Here is a 9,044-nt window from a genome sequence, read left to right as displayed (position 1 = left end):
CCTGGACAATGTGCAGGCAGCCAAGGGCGCAGATCCCAGGTGTGGGCTAGCTACGGGCGGACCCAGGGAAGAGGCGTGGCTGGCTGTCTGTGGTCGGTCGCACTTTCGAGCGCAGATAAACCAGTGAAGAGGTGAGCTTTGAGACATTGTGCTAGCTCCGGTGGTGCAAGGCGGCGGGCTCGCACATTTGCACTCAGATAAACAGGCGGGGGAGAGCGGTGAGGCGGACTGGGTGAGTGGAGAGGACCACCATTGCTCCCTCTCTGACCCCACCCCCACATACAGTGTCACAAACGAGCAACCTGGGTGGCCCTGCCCTGGTGAACACCTAAGGCGCCTCTCCTCATAGGTAATAGGCACAAACAGATCAAAACATGGCTTAAGAACAGCTCAGAGCCCCAGAGCCAATAAATCTAAGTGATGAAGAAATAGCCAAACTTTCAGATGCACAGTTCAAAACACTGGTCATCAGGATGCTCACAGAACTGGTTGATTTTAGTCACAAATTAGAAGAACAAATGAAGGCTAAACTAATTGAAATGAATGGTAATGCACAGGAAACCAAAAGTGATGGAAAGGAAATTGGGACTCAAATCAAGGGAGCAGACCAGAAGGAAGTAAAAAATGACCAAACAGAAAAACATGAGGAAACAAGAATTCAAAAAAATGAGGAGAGGCTTAAAATGAGGAGAACCTCCACGACATCTTTAAATGCTCCAACATCTGAGTTATAGGGGTACCAGAAGGGGAAGAGGAACAGCCACGAGTGGAAACCTTATTTGAACAAATAATAAAAGAGAACTTCCCCATTTTGGCAAAGGAAATAGACTTCCAGGAAATCCAGGAAGCTCAGAGAGTCCCAAAGAAGTTGGACCCAAGAAGGAACACACCAAGTCACATCATAATTACATTAGCGAAGGTTAAAATGAAGGAGAGAACCCTAGAAACAGCAAGAGATAAGGGGACAGTCACCTACAAAGGAGTTCCCATCAGACTGTCAGCAGATTTCTCAAAAGAGACCTTACAGGCAAGAAGGGGCTGGAAAGAAGTATTCAAAGTCATGAAAGGCAAGGACCTTCATCCAAGATTGCTCTATCCAGCAGAGCTTTCATTTAGAATGGAAGGGCAGATAAAGTGCTTCCCAGATAAGATCAAATTCAAGGAGTTCATCATCACCAAGCCCTTATTATATGAAATGTTAAAGGAACTTACCTAAGAAAAAGAAGATAAAAAATATGAACAGTGAAAGGACAGCAAACTCACAGTTATTAACAACCACATCTAAAACAAAAGCAAGCTAAAAGGACAGCTAGATCAGGAGTGGAACCATAGAAATGAAGATCACATAGAGGGTTAGCAACAGGGGAGTGGGAGGAGAAGTGGGGAGAAGGTACAGAAAATAAGTAGCATAGATGGTAGATAGAAAATAGGGGGAGGATAAAAATAGTATGGGAAATATAGAATCTAAAGAACTTGAGACACGTGTTCATGAACTAAAGGGGGGGAAGGGGTGTGCAGAGTGGAGGGGAATGGAGGGGGGAATAGAACAAATGTAATGGCATAATCAATAAAATAAAAAATATATTAAAAAAAAGAAGTATTCCAAGTGATGAAAGGCAAAGACCTACATCCAAGATTGCTCTATCCAGCAGAGCTTTCATTTAGAATGGGAGGGCAGATAAAGTGCTTCTCAGATAAGGTCAAGTTCAAGGAGTTCATCATCACCAAGCCCTGATTATATGAAACGTTAAAGGGATTTATCTAAGAAAAATAAGATTAAAAACATGTACAGTAAAATGACAGCAAACTCACAATCATTAACAACCACACCTAAAACAAAACCAAAAACAAACTAAGCAGACAACTAGAACAGGAACAGAACCACAGAAATGGAGATCACATGTAGGGTTATTGACAGGGGAGTAGGAGGAGGAGAGAGGGGGAAAGGTACAGAGAAAAGCATAGATGATAGATAGAAAATAGGGGGAGGGCAAGAATAGTATGGGAAAAGTAGAAGCTAAAGAACTTACAAGTATGACACATGGGCGTGAACTAAATGGAGGAATGTGGGTGGGAGGTGGAGTGCAGGGTGGAGGGGAGTGAAGGGGGAAAATGGGACAACGGTAATAGCATAATTAATAAAATATATTTTTAAAAAGAATCTAGATAGCTTACAATAAAGCTATTCTTTATGTAGTGGCTGGTGCTGGTACAGAACCCTACCAATGCTGTTCTGGAATAGCTGTGGGGTTTGATTGCCCACTGCCAAGAAGCATGACTCCCAGGGCAAGAGTTTAGTGAGAAAGCAAAGGGATTGTTTATTTAAAGTTTATACAGATTTAGAAGAATAGCAGATTTCTGCTGTTAAGTCCTGCTCTCTTTAAAAACACCCCAAAAGAAATAGTCCAGTCTCTCCCTGCCAAACCAGGCCAGTTTCAGAATATGCCACTCAGAGGTGCTCTAGGCAGAAGTCTGCAGCTCAGCATTCCCAGTCCCATTTCAGCTCCAAGCATTTCTGATATCTCTGGGTGGCCAGGCAGGTCCATGCAGCTCCATCAGCTCTGTCACTGACTTTTCCAGGCAGATCTCCCAGGCAGACAGATCTCATGGCTGCCTTCTCTGCATACTTCTCTGCATACTTCTCTGCAGACCTCCTCTGACCTTGTGGCTCTCCAGATTCTGACCTTCGGCCCATCCTGATTTAAATGCTTGGCTCTGAACTTTCTATGTGACCTTGTATCTAGCTCTTCCTATGGTGCATTAGTGCTTGCCATTTTTGTCAGCTCCCCAGTGTCTTTGACCCTCTTTCAGGTGCCATATAGTCAGGGAGTTCCCAGTGATACACAGACATCCAGTGAGGGCATCTGCCTCCCCTGGCTATATGTCCTATATCACTGCACATTCTCCATCTCAAACACAATTCTGTAGCTTCCCAGAAAAACATGGTTGTTAATCTTACCTTTGTTGTGTAGTGTGTCTTAAGTGTTATACTTTCTGCTCTGTGGACACCCCTCTTGCCCACTTCCTGCCCTGATAGTAGGGGGTCTCCCCTGCTATCAGGGGACCCCATGCTCTGTACCCCATTACAGTATCACATCTAAAGAAAAATAAGTTAAATATTTCAATGAAATAATGAGTTCCTCCCTTAGAAGGAGAACATTGTGGGGGAAACAATTTCAAAAATTCTTTTGCTACAGTGATATTGATCATTTATCTTATGTAGGAGAAAGAACCCAGATATCTGCTACCCAAAATACATGAACAGGAATTTCTTCCGTTTTAAAATTTTTTCCTCAATACTTACATTACTGAACCTTGCTCTTGGTCTGATGTAGCATGAAGTTTCTCATTTCTTCAGTAACAAACACAGGAATGTCTTTTGTTGCAATCAGACCATGAGTCTTCTGAGTTAGCAGGCAACTGCATTTAAAAGTTCACAGGTATGCAACGTCCAAAACTGAAATCTGAGAGGCAGTTTTAGAGCTTCAGCAAGGAAGAATTTTTAGAAACTACTCAACTTAAAACCTAAGTGAAGCATATGAAAACTCAGTTCTTTCTATTATTTTCAACTGGTAAATGATGGCAGCATTCCTGGTAAAGGTGAGTAAGTGGTGTTACTCCAGGTCTAAAACATCCCAACTTCTTAAAGTAGGACCCTAAAGAGGAGAAACACACAAGTTTGTGGTCTCTAAAATTCTCTTTTTTCCTATATTTAAAAAAGAAGAAATAGTAGCTTTAGTTGTATACCACTGGTTGAAGGAAACTCTACCCCTTGCCTACCGGAAGTGGGACAGGAACCAACTTCCATGTCCTGTAGCACATGACATCTGACCATGGAGTAAAGAGTAGGCTTGCACAGAGCCCTGACTACTGGAATTCAGACTAGATGGTGTTTTGCTGCATGCCATTGTGTGCCAATGTTTCCGTGCTGGGAATGCTGATGTGGTGTCCACCAGCACTGGTGGGTGTGGTGTCTACAGCCCCTGTGAGAAGTCACACCCACCTCAAAAATCTCATGAATAGCTTTTCAAAAACAGTGGAAGTTATAGTCTATTAAATCTTTTTGTTCAAAACTTTCTTCCCTAGGAGTGTAGACAAGGGCCAAAAATCTAGTCACTTCCTTTAAATAAATGGCAGTTGTATTATTCAGCTTGATAATTGTCATAAATTCTTTGCCATAAGTGCTTCCACTGCTATTTTCATTTAACCCATATAAACAAGAAACGTCAGTTACAATGTTAATCATGTCACAGCAAAGTTCAAAAGATTGCATATCAACAGTAGAACCATCTGTTGCAATATAGATTTTGCTGACAATTTTGAAAAGTTTTTCCAGTGCCTGAATTTAATATAAAAACATGTAGTAGTTGTAGAAGTTGCCAAGGTTGGCAGTTTTAGAATAAGTTTCTTCTGTACCACCTTCAAACATTGAATGGTCAGAGATATGAGTACTAGTCAAATAAAAGTGAAGGTAGAATGTTTCTATCTCAGCACCTGCATGGTCATCATTGGCCCTTTGATGGATGTCCCTCTGTGTTTCCATTTTGTGATCTTCACACAGGCCATCATGGATACAGAGAGTGTTTTGATGGTGCTGGGTGGAAGAGGGGTATGGGGGAATGGGTGAAGAAGTGAGGGGATTAAGAAGTACAAGTAGGTAGTTACAGAATAACCACAGGGATGTAAAATACAGTATAGGAAATGGAGTAGCCAAAGAACTTATATGCACAGTGTGAGTTCCTTGAACAATGTAAGATAATGAACAATGGTGTGGGGATTGCCTGAGGGAGTGGGGGGTGCTGGGTGGAGAGGGACAAAGGGGAAAAACTGGGACAACTGCAATTGCATAATCAATAAAATATAATTTAAAAACCTATATTCCAGTTTAGTTTTGCATTCACATTGTACTATTATTAAATATAGTTTTCTTTGGAAAAAACATCAAAATTCATGTCTGGGTTAACTTTGTAGGCTTTAGAAACAGTAATGTCAAGTTTTGTTAAAGCCTTCATGTAGTCACCCTATGCATCAATGAAGTCTTCCAGAAGGTATTCAGCCATGTAATATTGAAAAATGGAGACATTTATTGAACAAGATACAAGATACAGAAACACTGTACATAGGACAATAATTCTTCAGTCCCCTTCAAAGTAGGCACTTCGGGACCTCACACAGTTCTCCTAAATCGCCTTCAGTTCCCCATTGTATTTTCCTCAATCTCATTGGTGGCCTGAAATCTCTTCCCTTTCAAAGGTGATTTTAGTTTTGGGAAAAGCCAGAAGTCACAGGGTGCCGAGTCACCTGGGTGATTCAATGTTTTACTACAAAACTATGCACAAGATGTGATGCATGAGTGGTGCATTGTTGTGATGAAGTTGCTAATTACCAGTTGCCCATAGCTGCAGCCTTCTGAATCATCTGAATAGTTTCCGCAGAGGAATGTTCAAGCTGAATGCAGATTCATTACTACATTCGCTCAGTCATTTTGAATTCCGCGGCCACACAGTACACATGCTCACTCAAGGGCATCTACTACCCCTGCTGACTAGTACAGTAAATTCATTATTGCTCACCCACGTGCACTGTAGTCCACTCCCCTTGGCTGCCAGGTTACACTGATGTTTCCCAAATTGTTCTCATTATACCAACAATGGCTGGACTTTTTCCAGACAGACCTAGTATGTTAATGCTCCTGTTCCCCCAAGATCATCTTATAGTCAAAAGTGGGGTCAAAAAAATCCATTTGCCCAGGGAAAGTCTGTTTTTGGAAATTCACAAACAAAGTATTGGAAATGTCATCTTTATAAATCTTGTTGGGTGACATTAAAAACATTTTTTAAAAAATTCTTGTTTATTCTGTTATAGTTGTCCCAATTTTCCCCACTTTGCCTCCTCTGCCCTTCCCATCCCCTGCTCCCAGAGTCAGTCCTCACATCGGTTGACCATGTCCATGGGTCATTTATACATGTTCTTTAACTAATTCCTTCCCCTTCTTTCCACCATTCTCCACCCCCTTCCCTCCTCTTTGGCAGCTGTTGGAATGTTCCATATTTCCATTTCTTTGGTTTTGTTTTGCTCATTAGTTTATTTTCTTCATTAGATTCCTCTTATGAAATCATATAGTATTTGTCACTGACTGGCTCATTTACCTTAGCATAATACCTCCAGTTCCATCCATGCTATTGCAAAGGGTAGAAATTCATTCTTCTTTCTTTCTGCTGTGTAGTATTCCATTGTGTAAATGTACCACGTTTTTTTAATCCATTCATCTACCGATGGGCACTTAGGTTGCTTGCAGCACTTGGCTATTGTAAATTGTACTGCTATGAACATAGGGGTGCAAAAGATCTTTTGAATTGGTGTTTCAGGATTCTTAGGTTATATTCCCAGCAGTGAAATAACTGGGTCAAAGGGCAGTTCCATTTTTAGATGATTGAAGAAATTGCATACTATTTTCCACAGTGGCTGCAACAGTTTGCATTCCTACCAACAGTGTATATGGTTCTCTTTTCTCCACATCCTCACCAGAGTTTCATTAAATGTTAGTTGGGTAACATTTAATGAAACACCACCTTATAGAAGGAGGACTTTGACATTGCTCTGAGCTCCTTGAGCACAGTCCTCACCGCCAGCCCTTCATACCCCGAATCTCCAACAACAGTCTCCCTGAGTCCCCATCCCAACCATGCCTCCTACCTCCTTTTCCTCCTCCATGGGGAAACTGGAGCAAAAGTCCTTTGCAAATGAGTCACTGCTCCAGGGGCTGGCACACCAACCCCTACCTGACAGGCCAGCTAGACTGCCTGCCCCTCTCCAGGTCACCAGGCCCCTACCTCCACCCCAGGCCCCGCCCACAACTGCCACTGCCCTATTGCTCCTAATTTGTACTTACACTGGTTAGTTTAGTTTGTATTTATTTTCTTCTTTTTAAAATATATTTTATTGATTATGCTATTACAGTTGTCCCATTTTTTCCTCCACTTTATTCTCCTCCACCCTGTATGCCTCCTCTCACACCCATCTCCTCCTCCCCTTAGTTCATGTCCATGGTTCATACATATAAGTTCTTTGGCTTCTCCATTTCCATACTATTCTTAACCTCCTCCTCCTGACTATTTTTTTTTTACCTACCATTGACGCTTCTTATTCCTTGAAACTTTTCCCCCATTCTCATTCCTCACCCTCCCCAGTGATAACCCTCCATGTGATCTCCATTTCTATGAATCTCTACCTGTTCTAGTTGTTTGCTTAGTTTGTCTTCGTTTTTGGTTTTTTTTTAGGTTCGATTGTTGATAGTTTTGAGTTTGTTGTCATTTTAGTGTTGGTATTTTTCATCTTCTTTTTCTTAGATAAGTCCTTTAAACATTTCATATGATAACGGCTTGGTGCTGATGGACTCCTTGAACTTGATCTTATCTGGCAGTTCATTTGTCCTTCCATTCTAAATGATAGCTTTGCTGAATAGAATATTCTCGGATATAGGTCCTTGCCTTTCATGACTTGAAATACTTCATTCTATCCCCTTCTTGCCTGTAATCAGCTGATAGTCTTATGAGAATTATTTTGTAGGTAACTGTCTTCTTTTCTCTTGCTTCTTTTAATATCCTCTCCTTATCTTTAATCTTGGGTGATGTAATTTTGATGTTCCTTGGTGTGTGCTTCCTTGGGTCAAATTTCTTTGGGACTCTGAGCTTCCTGGACTTTCTGGAAATTTATTTCCTTCACTAGATTGGGGAAATTCTCCTTTATTATTTATTCAAATAACTTTTACACTTGTCACTCTTCCTCTTCTCCTTCTGGTACCCCTATGATTAGGATGTTGGAGTGTTAAAATTGTCCCAGAGGTTCCTAGCCTCTCCTCATTTTTTAAATTTAATTATTGTTTGAGTACAGTTTTCTATTTTTATTCCAATCCCACCCACCATCCCCAGTGCTCCCCACCTCCCTCACATTTCCCGCCCCCCCCACCTTAGTTTTTGTCTATGTGTCCTTTATACTTATTCCTGTGAACCCTTCCCCTTTTCCCCTGAAATTCTCTCCCCTCTCCCCTTTGGTCCCTGTCAGCCTGTTCTCTATTTAAGTGTCTTTGCTTTTTTGTTGTTTAGCTTCCTGTTAAAGGTGAGATCATATGGTATTTGTCTTTCACTGTCTGGCTTACTTCACTCAGCATAATGCTTTCCAGTTCCATCCATGCTGTTGCAAAGGGTAGTCTTGCAAAGCTCCTTCTTTCTGCTGCATAAAATTCCATTGTGTAAATGTACCATTGTTTTTGGATTCATTCATTTACTGATGGGCACCTAGGTTGCTTCCAACTCTTGGCTATTGTAAATTGTGCTGCTACGAACATTGGTGTGCATAGGTTCTTTTGGATTGGTGTTTCAGGTTTCTTAGGATATACTCCTAACAGTGGAATTGCTGGGTCAAAAGGCATATTCATTTTTAGTTTCCTTAGAAAAGTCCATACTGTTTTCCATAATGGTTGAACCAGTCTGCAATCCCACCAACAGTGAACTAGGCTTCCTTTTTTCCCCACAATCTCTCCAACATTTGTTGTTTGTTGCTTTGTTTATGATGGCCATTCTGACTGGTGTAAAGTGGTATCTCATTGTGGTTTTAATTTGCATCTCTCTGATAGCTAGTGATATTGAGCAACTTTTCATGTGACTCTGGATCCTCTATATGTCCTCCTTGGAGAAGTGTCTGTTCAAGTCCTTTCCCCATTTTTTAATTGTGTTAGATGTCTTCTTAGAGTGGAGTAGTGTGAGTTCTTTGTATATTTTGGAGATTAAACCCTTGTCTGAAGTATCATTGGCAAATATGTTTTCCCATACAGTTGGTTCTCTTTTTATTTTAATACTGTTTTCTTTAGCTGTGCAGAAGCTTTTAATTTTGATGAGATCCCATTTGTTTATTGTTTCCTTTATGTCCCTTGCTCTAGGGGACATATCAGTGAAAATATTGCTGTGTGAAATATCTGAGATTTTCTTGCCAATGTTCTCCTCTAGGATTTTAATGGTGCCATGCTTATATTTAAGTCTTTTATC

At 41.0% G+C, this 9,044-nt stretch overlaps 1 pseudogene; it reads right to left on the bottom strand.

The window, feature by feature from the left end:
* Window positions 1–3,877: 3,877 nt before the first annotated feature.
* On the bottom strand, window positions 3,878–5,833 carry LOC119040916 (ras-related GTP-binding protein C-like; annotated as a pseudogene).
* Between the last annotated feature and the right edge of the window lie 3,211 nt (window positions 5,834–9,044).

Source organism: Artibeus jamaicensis, unplaced genomic scaffold, assembly GCF_021234435.1.
Source record: "Artibeus jamaicensis isolate MK-2021 breed Jamaican fruit bat unplaced genomic scaffold, CSHL_Jam_final contig_264, whole genome shotgun sequence".
Lineage (NCBI taxonomy): Eukaryota > Metazoa > Chordata > Mammalia > Chiroptera > Phyllostomidae > Artibeus > Artibeus jamaicensis.
This window is presented reverse-complemented; position numbering and strand designations above follow the sequence as displayed.